Raw genomic sequence first — 17873 nt, 5'->3', positions numbered from 1 at the left:
CAAAGACGATAAAACAAATTCTTCGAATATTTCAAACTATGTTAGATATTATATGTACTAGCTATGGAAGGAGTTGGGCTGAAACCTACCTTTCGTCAGTTAAGGGGAAATACTTCTGGCTGAGGCGTATGATAGAAATCGTAAGGTGCCTAGACGTACGTTCACGATCGTACACTCAGGAGATAAATATATACCTTTTAGCTACTCACTGCCTGGGTAATTCCTTCAGAAGATTCATCAGTTAGGGCGACGTTAGGGTAAATACGTCTGGGGTATACGTTGCCTGTGTTTAGTCAGTTTTATGTGTGTATGCCGCCATTTACTGTTGGTTTAGTCAGCCCCACGCAATGAGCCAGTATATATACTGTTACTAATCTCGTTCATTCACAGTGGTGCGAATGAGCACCGCCCACTACGAGTACCGGTTGCCACGCCCATCGGTGTGTCATACAACCTGTGATAGTGTTCACAGGAATACGCAATTTATGACCAGGCAGTGGCCAGCCGCTGTACGCGGGGTTATCGTACAGTACACCGCAGTTGTCATAGTTCGGGGCGAAGTCCACTCTTTATCAGATGAGCATGCACGGACTAACACTGAATATCGAACATGTGAAAGACACATACATAGGGATACCCTGCTCATCGAATAGCCATTTAAATGTTGATCCATATAGGCATATATAGTTATATACATACACAGTTATATAGGCCTGTGTATATACGAAATTATGCACACGCCTCGTGTAGTCTAAGTACATATACTATAATGAAAGACGAACAGCATAGAGAGTAAAACCTGATCAACGACGACAGTAATGTAATAGCCGGCAAATGGTCACACGTAACCGGTGAAATGCGACCACGTGTCAATTTACACCTGTGTTATGGTTTTATTCTAACTGTCCACGTGAATGCTTAAATAGAAGTAAATTACGCATGTTCTTCCATTACTTCAGCCAATTTTAAGCCAAGTATCGCATAGCGTTATTTATGGAATACATCTTTAAAAGTAGGCCTGCAATTAGTTGACAAAAATGTGTAGCAAAACTGTAGGGTTAACATTTCTGCTATTTAATATTAACATATTTCTTCTAAAATTTGGAACACCTCCTCTGCTCATTTTAGCCAATATATCTGTAATTCTAGCAGGAATATTGAGTTTTTTCTTTTCACTCACATGATTAGACCAACCAATGAACAACATACTCATTGTTTTACTTTTCCAATAGGCTTGTAATATTCTTCTTTCAACACTGCTAATATCTGTCCCAAATTTCAGAAGAATTAGGGTATACACAGGCTAACAGTATTAAAACCTATACAAGTGCAGGTGGAACGACGCAATACAGTGTTCACTATTGCAGTGCAAGGACTTACGACTATATGCCTATCATCATCATATGTATAATTGCTGGAAGAAAGTGAAACAACATTGCCTTGCATCATTTGTAAAGCATTCTTATGTGCAAATGCAGTTATCTGTATATCAGCTGATGATATAGGCCCATATATTGTCCATGAAATTCAGGAGTAAACAGCTATTTATACACAGTCTTATCCATTAGGCATTCGTAGAGTTATATATGAGTGTACATATAGCCTTGGTCCTACACTGTCAACTGGATGTCTGTAAGGCGCAGGTACAGCCAGCCAGCGTGTGAACCATGGAGGTATATATCGTGTGACTAATATCACCATGAACTGGCTGGGTTAACAGGAGAAAATAATCCTCAAGCCAATTGAGACTAATTAATCAACATAGGACAGCCATGAGGGAAGTGACCCCAAAAATGATGACAAAAGTTAACTGCCACCGTCATAGCTGACGTGGTTATCTCCATCGTGTATGTACTCCCACGCGCTCAGCTGCATGCCCCTGTATCAAACTTCCCGAGAGAGTTTAATGCGATCTGAATTGATAACCCGTGCTCTGAACGTTTATTGTTCTCACATCATGTATCGAAAAAGATGGCTAACAAGATACACTGGATTGTTACTGATTAGAATGCCTGTAGTGTAACGCAGTTTAAATACTATATGTATGCACATGTATGCTTGGGGTTTAACGTCATAGTTGACAATTTTTCAGTCCTATGACGACGAGGAGCCATTGCGTGTGTATACATGTACCGTGACTTCTTGTGACAAGGGTGACTCCATGCCGTCAAAGTGCTGTCGCCACAGATGTGTCACCCCGAAGACACCAGACATGACACCCCACCCAGTCACATTAAACTAGATACCGGGCCAGCCAGTCATGTTTTCGTCCTCTAATCTCTCAGTGCAGAGCGCCAAGCGAGGCAGCCGCAAGTACCATTTTTAGTATGGTATGACCTGACCCGGGTTGGAGCCCGGGATCTCCCGACTGAGAGTAGGACGCTCTAACCATTAGGTCACCGCTTAGAAGGTTTCTAAGTTAATACTCATATAAATAGCACATGTTCGATTTGGTGGGATACAAGAGAAGTCGTACTTATACGTATGGATGGACAACAGTGTAGTGATATAATAATGACACTATATGCATATATAGAAAGACATGCTTGTTCAATTTGGCTGTCTGCATGACAGTAAATTGGCATGCTAGAAGTTAATTCATTTTAAATGGTGCACAAACGTTTCTTATTTGAAAAAAAAGCTTCAGATCATCTCTTCAGGTTTGTAGATGAGTGTCTTTTTACGCACGGTGTAAAAAGTGGGATTCATAAGCTGTGTGCCTTGCTACAAATTAAGGCACACATTAATTAATTAATGATGCTGCATGGTTACACATGTAACTGAAATTATATCCATGCACTGCACGTTGAAGGGAAACAATCGTTAGAAGTGAATAAAACATAAGTTGAAAGATCATTTAAAACTTTGAAGAACTTTTTCACTGAGTTAAATGCAGCCGAATGTTTGAATAGTAAGGTTTGCTTCATACATAATGGACCTTACCGATAATGTATGTAATATATATCGTCAATGATGTCGCATTTCTCAATGCATAAAACCGGAATTTAATGTCAGATTTACATCTAACGCACACCAGTAAAGCTCATAATAATTTTATTCAGACCTGAACGTAAAGATGTAGAAAAAAAGTTGCGTGACGTCATTAACGACACATATAATCTTAATGGCCCATATAACATCCACATTAAAATCAAAAACTAACTGCATTTGATTACGTGAAATAAATAAAAAGATTAAGTAAGTGTTTTTTCGAAAACGTATGAAATTTACATAATTTTTGTGTGTATCTGTCAATTTAAAAGTATGTGTTTATTAATGAGATAGTGGAAATACACGTAACTTTGACGCATACAAATGCATCGCTGACAGAACAGTTTACAGTCTCGTTGGTTGTATTGGAGAGAGATTGTATTAAGCTATTAGACTCTACCTCAAAGTGTGTCTGTGGTATATGTATACTGGATGTACGCGTAGATATTCTGGGATATGTCTAAGGTTAAATTCAGGACATACTTATGCATGTGCCTAGAATTGACAAGATGGGTATATGCATATGTTTGTCAACTGGGGATATGCAAATCAGTAGCAACGGGTGCCACATACAGCGAAGAGACTGTAGTTGTCTCTTCAATATACGCGCTTGGCGTAGCGTTCCAAGACAGGTTAAGTGTAAGGACTGGACATCAGTGAGCATTGATAAGTTTAGATATGTATAACCACTGAACATCCCCAAGAGTATCGGGCATAAGCATATAAGAATCTTGGTTCTGATCGGTGAGGTGTACGGAGCATGTGTGAGTATCTTGGTTCCGATAAATCAATCACTTGGCATATTAAGCGAACGCATCTTGGGTCTTATAACTAAACTGTTCAGAATGCTCGAGAAACTTTACTCTGATCCGCAAAGAACCATTTGGCGCACGCGAGAATCTTGGCTCCGGCTAATGAATGAATTGACAAACATATACGTCAACAGCTTGATTCTGATACTGTAATTATTGGACATGTGAGTGAACCATTGGACATACGTGAGAATCTTGATTCTGATCACTGTAAGTATTCAACATACGCGAATATCTTGTTTTCAATGGATATATGTGAGAATCTGGTGATCACTGGATTATTGTGTTCATTGGATCATTGGACATACGCGAGAATCTTGGTTCTGTACATTGGATCATTGGACATGTGCAACAATATTGGTTGTGGTCAGTGAACCATTGGACAGATGTGAGAATCTTGGTTCTGTTCACTGGACATGCATGCTTGAGGATCTTGGTTCCGTTCAATGGATCATTGGACATACGCGAGAATCTTGGTTCTGTTCATTGGGTCATTGGACATACACAAGAATCTTGGTTCTGATGAATGAACCATTGGACATGCGTAAGAATCTTTGTTCCGATCCTTAATCCACAAAACATACGCGAGAATCTTGGTTCCGATCCCTACACTAAAGAACATACGCGAGAACCTTGGTTCTGGTAGTGTAACTATTGAACATGCGCCACGTGAGATATTTGCTTCTGGTACATATACATGTAGTAACTACGAATATGTAGTTTTATAATCGATGAAACCTTTTAATACACTTGCAGATGTTAATTCTGATCAGATGTTGGTTTTGGTCTTTAAACTGTTGGACATGCATGTAGATCTGACCATTAAACTGTTGGATATGCAGGTAGATCTTGGTTCTGACCATTAAGCTTTTGCACATGCATGTAGATGTTGTTCTTATCATTAAATTGTTGGACATGGATGTAGATGTTGGTTCTTGTCATTAAATTGTTGAACATGGATGTAGATGTTGGTTCTGACCATTAAACTGTTGCACATTCATGTAGATCTTGGTTCTGATCATTAAACTGTTGGACATGTATGGAGATGTTGGTCCTGATCATTAAACTGTTGGACATGTGTGTAGATGTTGGTTCTGACAATTAAACTGTTGGACATGTATGTAGATGTTGGTTCTGATCATTAAACTGTTGGACATGTATGGAGATGTTGTTTCTGATCATTAAACTGTTGGACATGCATGTAGATCTTGGTTCTGATCATTAAACTGTTGGACATATATGGAGATGTTGGTCCTGATCATTAACTGTTGGACATGTGTGTAGATGTTGGTTCTGACCATTAAACTGTTGGATATGCAGGTAGATGTTGGTTCTGACCATTAAACTGTTGGACATGCATGCAGATGTTGGCTTTGGTCATTAAACTGTTGGACATGTGTGTAGATGTTGGTTCTGACCATTAAACTGTTGGACATGCATGTAGATGTTGGTTTTGATCATTAAACTGTTGGACATGCATGTAGATGTTGTTTCTGACCATTAAACTGTTGGACATGCATGTAGATGTTGGTTCTGATCATTAAACTGTTGGACATGTATGGAGATGTTGGTTCTGATCATTAAACTGTTGAACATGCGTGTAAATGTTGGTTCTGACCATTAAACTGTTGGACATGCATGTAGATGTTGGTTGTGGTCATTAAGCTGTTGAACATGCGTGTAAATGTTGGTTCTGACCATTAAACTGTTGGACATAGGTGTAGGTTTTGGTTCTGGTTATTAAACTCATGCGTGTAAATGCAGGTCCTGATCATTAAACTGTTGGACGTGTGTTGACGTTGGTTCTGGTTGCTCACCTGTTACAAGCATGTGTAGCCGTTGCTTGTGATTAGTTCGTACATACATATACCCGCATATGTGCATACACGTTAAGTAGAACTATAGGTTGTATTTGATATGTACAAGCTTTTGGGGACTCGCATTTGGAATATCGGAATGGCTTGTTTTCTATGCTTGAAGCTCACATGCGTTCATTTTCTTTCCGTTTGATGGTGTGGGAGTGTGGCTGTGCTAGTAGTTTATTGTGAACTTTACAGGTTATTGACCGAGGCATACGATTTAACCTTTGAACAATTTTTAAACAGGAGGTCTATAGGTACACATTGTATAGGTTACTATAGGCCTCTACATGGCCTTGTGCACAACCGCCTGCATTCATGTACGCCTCTACACGTACCTAACGGCCGACATTTGCTTCTTGAACAATACGTCTTTCTTTGAACGATATATAAATCTTTTTATAACAAGGAAGGAAAAATGCAGGGAACGTAACACTGAAGAAGGCATTGTGCTATACATGTATAGGTGATACTGAGTTGTTAGTTGTCCGCGTGACCCATACCATATACTAAGAGGTGATAGTCAAGAATACACAGCTAGTGAAGTCAGCAAGCAAATCTGTCTACAAACGACAATGCCTCTATACACATCGAAAACACGCGCATTCCCATTTCATAACAAACATATGCGTACACATTTAGACATAGTGTTTTTGCTGATAATTGTACATACACAGGTATGTATATGTATTTTCTATATATGCAGTATTCTTGAGTACAGCGTAAAACGCCAATCAAATAAATAAATAAATAAATAAATAAATAAATGAACATTTGCAGTAGCAGGCTATCATTAAATCCGAAACTTATATTGGAAACCGCGCAGATAGTCTGAGTGCATAAAAATCATTCAAGAATAAAATATGATATATGCTTTAAACCATGTATAGACTTATACCTCATGACTAATGTTACAAAATATTTGGTCAGAATGTATCAGTTCAAAAGATCTATGAATTCCAATGTAAAAGGTACGTACATCTGCAGCAACATTGAAGAATACAATGTATATTTTATTTATTTATTTATTTATTTATTTGATTGGTGTTTTACGCCGTGCTCAAGAATATTTCACTTATACGACGGCGGCCAGCATTATGGTGAGAGGAAACCGGGCACAGCCCGGGGGAAGCTCACGACCATCCGCAGGTTGTTGCCAGACCTTCCCGTGTATGGGAGCAGAACGATAGAGTTCCCTATATGCCCTGCGGGTTATATATACAGTACATGGAAGGACAGATTATATAAGGTAGCCTTTAAATAGAGAAAGAGCATCTGAAAGGATTTTCACAAGATTGGCCTTTCCCTATTTGATACACCTGAAAACCTGTACATATTTACATGTATAGGCGGTATAATGTAAGAGTACAAGTCTGCATGTAGGTCTATGACACCGTACGGCTTTCGTCACCATTTGGTAAGCACGTTAATGATCTGCAGAACTATCGCTCAGAATGACATTCCATATTCAGTATATAAAGGTGCGATATATATCAGCTGATATGTCATCAAACGGCCATTACACGGTCACTTAAGTCACACTCGTTACCCAAATTAAAACCATGACACGTGATACAAGCCTATGCGGTAATGCGATATGGGCAACAGTGATTGGTCTAGATGTGGACAGTATGTATGCAGCAGATATATGTAGTCCTATTCTATACGACTGTGTGAAATGTTTGGCATGAATGATGTCGCCATTATACATTATTCTTTCTCAAAAACCACCTAAGTCTCAACAACAGCATGCGCTCAGCATATGACCAAAAACGCCATGAATTTGGTACTGGGGTAAAGCCAAATAGCAAAGGCATCAATCCCAGCCAGCATTTCTTTCTGTCATTTGTATGCAGCTGTTCAAAGGTGATCTGTTGAAAGGGTCAAATATACGATTTGTTCCACATTGTAAACTACAACGTTGTATGCGCATGTTCCCGACATTTTCCGGGAGCATCTTACTTCCAGATAGGTTAGATTATAGTGTATTTATCAGGAATGTAGAATTATATCTCACTCGCACAAATATTGAAATATATTTATCATAAAGTTAATGACCATGCACATGCAACGTGTGTTTACATGTTTATTAGACTGTGTTAAATATAATAAGCTAATACAGCTTCTCCCACCAACGCTCTATGGATACGTTTCTCTATGGATAGATATGTTATATACTATGTATAGACTTATTATACATTATACTTCCCGACAAACCCTTTTTATATGTAAGCCTACCTCGTAATAAAATTCTCTGTCTGTATAAATTATATAGCACTATATAATTTGCGTAATTATACATCCGCAGATTCCACGTGGAATAACCACAATATACTGTAACCACAGTTCATTGCATGCATGACGATATATTTATGTTTTCTTATTTATGAAATCAGTTGATATTTAACGCCGCACTTAAAAATATGTGAGCATTTGCTCCTCACGTTGCATGCACCGCTCTCTATATACGCTCACTTTACATCACTGCCAACCCTAAAGCTTGACTTTTGGACTTTAGGACCGAGTGTAGACAAAGGCGCATTCGCTGTAAGAGGTACGGTATACGACGACCGTCAGATTTATGCAAGGTGCATTGAGCAAACCATAGTGCATGCATATCCAGGGGAAACCCTGCAACGACATTTTGCGGCAAGCAATAAACGACGTCTCTTACATATGATGCACAGTTTCACTTGTGGATGCATGGCAAGTAACGTATCTGACGAACTTCATGTAAGTCTATATACCTAAGCGGACATATATACGAGTGTTTCTGCAGATTAGCAGTGTAAAGGGGGCAATTTCGAACAAATTTAAATTACCCGTAGCACTGCCGTGCGTATATCGTAGGTTAGACTCTTCTGGAGTGCAACGCGCTCTATCTGATATAACTTTTCCTTACCGAAACCGAAACCGTTATACATAAAATCGACTCATAGGAGTACAGTATTTTAATACGATCACTTAGCGCAACGGTAGACACGCGCACGTATATATATTATGCTACGGACGTTATGTGAAACCAACCCCTGACATTAACCCCGTGTCGATGCATATACGAGTTATACAGAGGGAGCAGATTCGAAATGGCGATATCAGAGGGGAGCGGCTTCGAGTGAAATAATCGTCCTGTTAATCTACCCAACCTTGCAACCCTCACATGCAGGCCTATATGAGCGATGGCCTTTGACACGTGCACATATACATATACGAAAGACTGGTGGTGATTCCCTATGGTGCATGCCTGAGACTACACGTGTGGTATTTATACGTGCATACATACATAGCGACTAATTCACATGCTTGTACAAAAAATATCCCTTATATGGAATCAACTGTGCATGAGTATAACACAATATCAACCAATTCATAAGCTATAGCTTAATGAAAAAAAATCAAAGTACATTATAAAAAGTCGACAAAATATGCAGGGCTAATGAATGTGCATGTATGCCACATGTTAAGAATATTTGGAGAAGATAATATATACATGGATATCATATAAATTAAAATATTTTTACCTGTGAATCAAACGCAGTATATCTAAAGTTTCAGCCAGGCAACTGATGTATTGATAGACACAGGTGAGCGCGGACAGCGAGTATCCGAGAAGGAATAGAAGTTATCCGCCCACTTCAATGCACACACACACACGGTGTAACGTCTTATTTAGGGAGTTTTAGTTTGGGAGGTGTAGTCCGATACACACATCAACTAACGCTGTTGAGAACATGGGCCTATGTTGCTCGCTAACTGTGAGTAACCCTATATACAGCCTGCATATATTAACTCGGTGAATCCATTCAGGTAATAAGTAAGACATTGTAGTGCAGGGAAAGTGAATCAGTCCCAGAGTTTCGTGAAGCGTGACCAGGTCGACGCGGTGAATAGTGTATATTTAACCTAAAATTTCGTCCATGATTTACTCATTTGGCCTGATTCTGAGGGCTCTATTTATCGTAAACAGGCGCTTTGTTGTTTGTTTGGAAGGTAGGACAATGTCCTGCCGAAAAACTATAGGTTTCAGCATCAAAGGAAATATTTTATGAACTTTATTTGCCTCTAGATATGTACTTTTTGGGCGAATTTTAGGGCAAACACAGTATACATCGCATACACCTTCAAATATGTACCCCTCCAGTTAAAGACTGGTCTATCCTTTTACAAAACCTGGTTGACGTGGCTGACAGCATTCAGCGAGCGCGCGGATTCGTTATCCGCAACAAGAGATTTGTCTGTTTAGTAAACTATCCATTTACTAGCCGTATTTCATCGCTCTCTTTGATGTTCACATGTCTGTTAATGATGTCCATTTCGTTGGAATGCAACCTGTTTAACCCTAATTATGATCTGTAGACACTTGGCCATGTGGTTTCGTCAGGCGAAATGTATTCACGGTACACGGTATAAATCATTGTATAGGCCTACATACGCTGGGCGTTTTGAGGGTAAAATATACACAGGCCAACATGGTGTACCGCGGCCTAAATAATCCACTTATAGAGTAATACTACCAAGATGGTCACATCCTATTTCTACTTGGGGGCACGGGGTGGGTCTTGGCCGAATGAATAAGATGTTTGTTTTACAATCGCTAAGTATGGGTTCAATCACAGTCACGGCCAGTCGATATCACCGATTAGGACATCTTACACGAAGTTCAATGCAGAATGCATACTTCCTCCATTATGGCTTATACAACTTGCATTAGCTCTGTGAAAACCGGTCACTCGTAGGAAAGTTCGTGAGTTAGGAGACAAAGGGCCTCTGGTTTACTTCGAACACTTCTGTTTCCTGCACCCATGTGGAAAATGTGACTGCGCTCGTATAAGTTAAATATGCATGAGTATAGAGATAATCAAATAAATCAATACATATTTCTACTCCACATATAAACACTCCAACTGAGTGCTTGTACAGCAGCAGAATGTTGTATAAATGAAACAAATTCTTAAAATTCTTCAACATGGCAGTAACACCAATCAAGCAGTCACTCATTTCCGCTGTCTCTACTTCAATCTGTGTCCTGCATATGTTGTGTACATAAAGTGTTACACTGCGCAGAATACACACATGTCAAAGTAACAGTCCTGTATTGACTGGTATTCATGTTATCACAGAAACATCAAGTCTTTTAATGCAGCTATTATTCCAAGCCCGTGTACATAGAGTATAACACCTATTATTATATAGCTGGCTACGTATGTTAAGTAAATCCTGGGCTGTTGCCTCATACATTAGCTCGTTTATATGATTTTCAAATAGGGGCCTCTTACACGCATAGGTACATATTGCATTAATTCGGGTTGTGCCATAGGCTACTCGTGGATTTTACATCAACCGTTTGATACAGATATAGTTTTACGTCACTTGTGTGAACAGGTGCTGCAACACATTTTTTTTTTACTCCAACTTAATGCTGCTTGTTACAAATGACTTCTGATGACCTTCTTCAATTTAAAGCGATTCTCCAAAACCAAAGTGCCTAACTTTTATGACGCGCTTTGTATTGAGTTCCTAACTTTTATGACGTGTTTTGTATTGAGCAGAGAGAGTGTATTGTTCGTTCAATAATAGCCACCTTTAGAAATGTACCTTAGAAATATACAGACATCTAAGGAAGGGGGGGGGGGGGGCATTTTAGACTATTGAAGTATAAACTAAACATTACATTAACTAACCTTAGGCTGAACAGGAAACTACCAAGATGGTCTTAAATGCCATGCTGCATATATTTAAATTTGTTGCCAACGCATGTATATTGATTTAAATTGGAGCCTTCCACATGGTGCCACATTTCAATGTACACGCATGCTCCAAATGAAACAGTAACTCTCTCTCAGAATGTACATGTCTAGGTTCAAGATGAAGATACAGGCCTTGTTACTTGCAAGCTAGGACAAAGACCAGAAGCATCCTGTCAAGTAATATACCCGTATAGTTTCCGAAAGAACAGTTTCTCCGAGAGAAGTGCAAACGATGACCATCCAAGACCATGCAGAATTATTATTTTCTATACAATACACGTATATGGTCCAGAAGAAGGACAAGGTTTTGTTTGAAGAAATAAACTAAGAATAAAGTTGGTACAGCATCCTGTCGAATGATGTACAAGTTTATAGGTTCCGGAAGACGCTACAAATTTTGTTAGAACAAACGATGGTTAAAACCAAAGACATCATCTCAAACGATGCACAGCTATAGTTTCAGAATTCTCCGAGACTAAGGCCAGAAGTATCGTGTCGAATGATGTAGAAGTAGATAGCGTCTTGGTGAAGAAAAACGTTCTCTGGCGTAAGAAGAGAATAATAGTTTTGTAAAAGGACAAATCACGTTGAATGATATACATATTTATTTGTTTGATTGATGTTTTACGTCGTACTTAAATATATATGTATTTCACTGATATACAGTGGTCAGCATTATAGTGAGAGGAAACTGGGCAGAGCCCGGTGGAAACACGACGATCCGCAGGTTGCTGGAGGACCTAGTCGCGTACGCCTAGGGAGCCTGCAAGAGAAAGACAAACTTACAGCGACCCATTGGTGACACTGTGCTGCGTTAGCACACTAATCCCTTAGCCACGGAGGCCCTGATATACAATGTACAGGTCTAAATACCACATCTGCACAGGAGTTTTTTGTGAGAACAACAAAGGACTAAGACCATAATCATCCTGTGGGGTAATGTACACCTATATGGTTTCAGGAAAACGAAACAAATTTTGTTATAGAAAAGAACAAACGAGGAGATGTGGAGTGGAATAGAAGCATGTGGAGTGATGTATAGTTTCTGGGTGAACATGACGTATATGATGCGTATGTATGGGTTCCAGATGAAAGTAAACTTGTTGGGTTGGTGGATTTTGACAAGGACCAAGCATCATGTCAAACCGTGTTAACCCCATATAGTGTATTAACATAATCTGGTATATTAATCTTAATTAATCTTGATTAAGGAAAACGTGCAATAATATAAAATATGCATGTGCCGCTCACATCGATGACCGAAAACGGACAGAACGTATTTGGTAACTAAGGCGCTTGATCCAGACTGCCTTAATTTTCGTTGCAACGGCGACCCCAACTTTCCACATGGCTATCTTGATTCTCCATACGGGAAGTACCCGATATATGCTATGTAACTTCAAAATTTAATCCTACTTTCCATCTAGTCGGACGTGAAAAGACAACAGCAGTAAGAAAGTTCTACTCTTGCCTAAGAAGTAGATTTTCCAGTTGTTTAGCAGGCTAAAACCAAGTTTCTACGATGTTGTGGTGTACAAGTCAAAAGAAATCTAAATCCCGCAGACGTTTATGTGCTTAAAACGTCCTGCTATCGAACCGTGTAAAAAAAAACTCATCAAGATGGGCACCGGAGTAGCAGAATCATATAGGGATATACCTCGATCTTTACCCGGAAGCCATGAGCGCATGCACTGTTCACAAATATAGATTGGATCTATCTATAGGGTTCAACGATATTTACTTGTTAGTCCTTTCCTTATAAGTCGATTGTGCACCATGATGTCGCGTTGCTGACAGTGTAGAGCATCCGAAGTACCCATGAGGTCAGCTGTGAAGAAGCCCAAATAGTGTCACACTTAAATCGTGCATTTTATTTTGTCCGTAGGCTGAAATCTGCTTGTCTTCGAGGTGCTTATTATACACTCCTATATAGGCATAATAGAGTGTAGTCTGAATGCACATCAACAACCCTATAGAGATTCGAGTTCAACAGACTATATATGGCGTACAGTACATCCTTGTGGGCGGAATACACAATAGGTCACGGAGGTCAGTTGGGATATTACTATAGATTATACCGGCATGCCTCGGTGAGCAAGTGATACAAAGATATGGATGTGGTATGTACATGTACTATACATGTATTAAATACAGAGTGCATGCGTATATACATGTGCCGTGCAAGCTGGCATATTCCATCACAGTGTTTAAAACAAATAAATACTTCATTAATTAGTAAAAGTCTTTCAACTCCGAGTATAGACATTCCAACCTATTCGCCTGCATGTAGAAAGTAAATTTTAGTTTTAATGCAAATCTCACTCTATTTTAAATTGGTTCTAGACACGCAGAACTGGACTGAAACAATCTAATGGACTGTATTGCTTGCAAGGTATATGGCCTCGTATATAGTTGTGGTCGCTCGCGAATAAAGCTCTAGGGAGTGTAACTATATACGAAGGCGTAAAAACGAGACGGGACCTACCAGTACACTTACCTCTTTTCTTAAGCCTATATATGGTCAATGACAGCTTACATACATAGGAGACCGCTTTATAAAATTTCGTTCAAACAACGCGTGTTTGATCAATACTGGCTATATACAGAGACCTGCTATAAAACAAGGATATATCTATAGTACATATGGGTATAACAAATAGGTTAAGATTGTGCGCACACAGAAGTAACTTCATGCAAATGTATACAATGGCGTGCACGCTGTCGGCCCCCAGCATATTGCTGTTTGAGAATGTTATAATTTACCTTCCATTAGTGTAATGTAATATAATGCTGGGTGTAAGTAAGATGTCACCTGGAACAGCGTAACCCTGAACTATATTCCTGTATACCTGTAAATGCATACCATGTCTAGTGTATTTAAAGAAGCATGTCTGTCAGGCTCGATTGTATAATGTCACTATATACCTGCCTATAGAGTAATCGGATTGGAATATACATGGGGGAAGGGGTGGGGGGATTACAAATTCATGCGGACCACGCGATATTTAAGCCATGTATAGGGTTGTACCTGAGTACGAGCCTGAACAGAAGATGCTGCAAGAAAGGTTACTATGTACGAATCCAGCAAAGCAGGCATATCGGTGCACAATTCTGATGCAATGTTAACTTCATTTATTTGATTGGTGTTTTACACCGTACTCAAGAATATTTCACTTATACAATGGTGACTAACATTATGGTGGGAGGAAATGTACTTGACAGTGTTACAACTAATGTTCCAAACGGAATTTGACCGAATTGCACAACGTGTTACATAATATCGAAGGAACTTCCTTAAATACACCACACGAAACTCTCAAGGTACTTGCTGCACTAACAGGGCCTCTTCTCGACATTCAAATGAGGCCTTCTTTCTAAACAACAGGAGAGTTCTTAACCACCATTAATGGAGATATCTTGAAAGACAAATGTGGACACCGAGTTGAGCATATGCATGAGGACTGCTGGAATGACAAATTGGGACGGCTGGAATAACAAGTGGCGATCTCAAGAACGAGATTTGTGGATTTATAAAACGACAATTGGGGGTTTCTAATGGACAAATGGAGACATCTGGAATTACAAATAGGGATTACTGCCAGGAAAAACAAATGGAGACTTCTGTCCGGGACAACACATGAAGGCTTCTGCCAAGAACAACAAATGGGGGCTTCTATCTGAGACAACAAATGTGGGCCTCTGCCTGGGACAACAAATGGGGGCTGCTGCCTGGGACATCACATAGAGGCTTCTGCCTAGGACAACAAATGGGAGCTTTTGTCTGGGACAATAAAAGAGGGCTAATACTTGAGACAACAAATCAGAGCTTCTGTCTGGAACAACAAATGGGAGCTTCTGCCTGGGAAAACAAATGGGGGCCTCTGTTTGAGACAACAATTGAGGGCTTCTGTCTGAGACAACAAAAGGGCAAATGCATGGGGATTTGTGGAACAGCAAATGGACCCCTCTGAAATTGCCCTTAGGAAACTTTTGTATGGAACAACAACTGAGGGCTTCAGCAGATAGGCCTACCAATAAATGGGGAGTTAATTCTCAGAAAGCAACAAATGGGAACTTTTGTACAGGACAAAATAGAGGGATCTCTTCAGGGAACAACAAATGGGGCTTCTGAAAACCAACCATAGAATTGTCATGGAAGATGAATGATGACCTTGACCTTAAATTAGTAGGTTCCCAGTGCGGATTCTCATGTTACACGACTTTGCATGGTAGTGTTGAAATTTGTGAAAGTGCTGAAATGACAAAATGTCACTAATACACACAGACGATGGGTGCGAAAAATCATCATTTGTGGGTGCGGGACATGAGAAATAATACTAGTTATTATCCTAATCAAGCTTAATTAGGAGGAACGTGGTTGAGTACGTAACGAATAGCCTAAGGAGTTAGGTGTAGACCTTCACACTAACAGTTTATGAACATGAAGACACAAAGTCACAATAAAGGGTAAATAAAGAAAAACATTTACATTTATGTCAGCGTTCTGTTTTAAATCCATATCCCAATCCAGAGGCATGTAATTCATTGTAAGACGGCTCCTGTATAGCACACGACCTAATGTTCTGTATTCAAAGCACATATATAAAAAAGAAATTTGCCCACAAGCAGTCTAGGTACAGTGTACATATATATACTTAATTCGGAATATCCGAAATTTGCCCACAAGCAGTCTAGGTACAGTGTACACATGTAGATACAGGGGGTAATCGACTTACGTTTGTACGTGGTCTGACAATAGCAGTTACGTCAATCTTAATACATCCCAGTTTTTTCTGAATCGTCTGAGGAGGGGTGCAAGAGTCCCTCGTCTTCTTTCGTTTACCGTTAGGCCTGAATTTAGGCTATAACGGTCTATATGTGTGGTATATATCAATGACAGTTTTCCCGCCACAACCGGTGCTCCTGCTCAGTATATCCCGCTACACAACGATTAATGCCACATGGGCTGACGGTTGGCATGACCCGAGCTATTCCCGGACATGCTAGAAAACACGTTATCACGGCTTTAGATGTAAATATATTGCAATATATAGTGTTCATTAATATGAGTCCACAGACACAACGTTGCAGACATTGATCTTTCGTAATAAGGTTAGTATATATATGTATATATGTGGTTTTTAACCAAGGGGCTTAAATTATGGCTCGGTTGAGCATGTTTGGGAGTAGCTTATTTGACTTTATTTTAAGGCGTGGCAAAGCATGTAGCCTTACATCCGGAGATAGTGTGTAATTGAGACAGATAAAGCAATTAACGAACACGTATCACGTGTACATGTACGTGTACACTGAGAGATTTCGATGGCAGGATGGATTGGAACGTTTAGTGGCCCAGTGTAACGTACATAAACAGGTAACCGTGTGACGTCAGCACTGCTGCCACGGTCTTATAGTGATGCAAAACTATAAATATATTTGCTTGACAAATATATTAGTTTATTAATTTATGTCACGCATTAAGGCACTCCTTAAAACACCAATCAAATAAAGAAGCGGGATTCGAGCATACGACCTCCTGCGACACATTTTGGTGTTGAGATTAGCCTGCTACAAGGTGAGAGGGTCGTGATTTTGTAAAAGAAGCAAACAAAGGGCAGAGGACAGCTTATCCAATGTCCAACAGGACTGATTCAGAGTTTCATGCAATGAATAAACATTATTCTGGAATGAAATAAATTTTTATCATGCAATGAAGAGACATTATTCTGAAATTTTGAATCAATTTATTGGCAACTGTACTTATAACAACATAATACTTGGGCCTGGAATGAAGTTGATCAGAAAAGCGTGTGTTGGGTATAACATTCTTAATGGGCATATCATGACTCCATAGAACATTGGATGACATTTGGTATGCATATAGTTTATGGCATTTGCGGAAATGCCATTTCACGGTTATAAACTCAGTATTTGATTGTTACTATACAGGTTGGCCGTAGCTAACTGGTGACGTGCGCTGGTTTTCATTGTGACTTGCTCGCTTTCCTTAACTCATTAGTATTCATTTCATTGGGGTTTAACGTCGCATTTGAGAATATTTCAGTTGTAGCTGATGCATGGCGATCAGGGTTATGCGTGGCAGGAGGAAATCGGGCTGAGCCCATGCAAAGAAAACAACCGCCCTTATAGCTAAGCTGCTGACAAACACCCCTGACATAAAGCTGCCTACGAACCAGCGACAACTAGATTTGAGCCTTAGATCTGAGCTCATTGGTCCAGTGCCGTTTTTCTCGCAGGAGCGAGAAGAACGCGTGGGACAGATGAGACAATGATGATCGAATTCCGCAAAAATGTCCCTGGTCTGTCTATAGCATGTAACATGATGATGTTTTACCATCCGCATTTTAGGAGTTAAAATGTGTATATAACTAAATTTACCTACATATTTGGTGAGGAATTGCATTCACCAGTATATATGTAAAGGTACTCTCATACTGCATGAG

At 39.6% G+C, this 17873-nt stretch overlaps 1 protein-coding gene across 3 annotated transcripts in view; it reads right to left on the bottom strand.

The window, feature by feature from the left end:
- The window catches only part of LOC135481981 (radixin-like), a 38505-nt gene extending 22234 nt beyond the window's left edge, over nt 1–16271 (bottom strand). The window contains exon 1 of one of the 3 annotated variants that reach the window (XM_064761785.1): nt 16146–16271. The gene's annotated coding sequence lies outside the window, so the exon portion shown is untranslated. Of the gene's footprint in view, nt 1–194; nt 294–16145 lie in introns of those variants that run through there. The other 2 variants (XM_064761784.1, XM_064761786.1) reach the window with 2 other exon arrangements.
- Between the last annotated feature and the right edge of the window lie 1602 nt (nt 16272–17873).

The sequence above is a fragment of the Liolophura sinensis genome, chromosome 1 (assembly GCF_032854445.1).
Source record: "Liolophura sinensis isolate JHLJ2023 chromosome 1, CUHK_Ljap_v2, whole genome shotgun sequence".
Lineage (NCBI taxonomy): Eukaryota > Metazoa > Mollusca > Polyplacophora > Chitonida > Chitonidae > Liolophura > Liolophura sinensis.
This window is presented reverse-complemented; position numbering and strand designations above follow the sequence as displayed.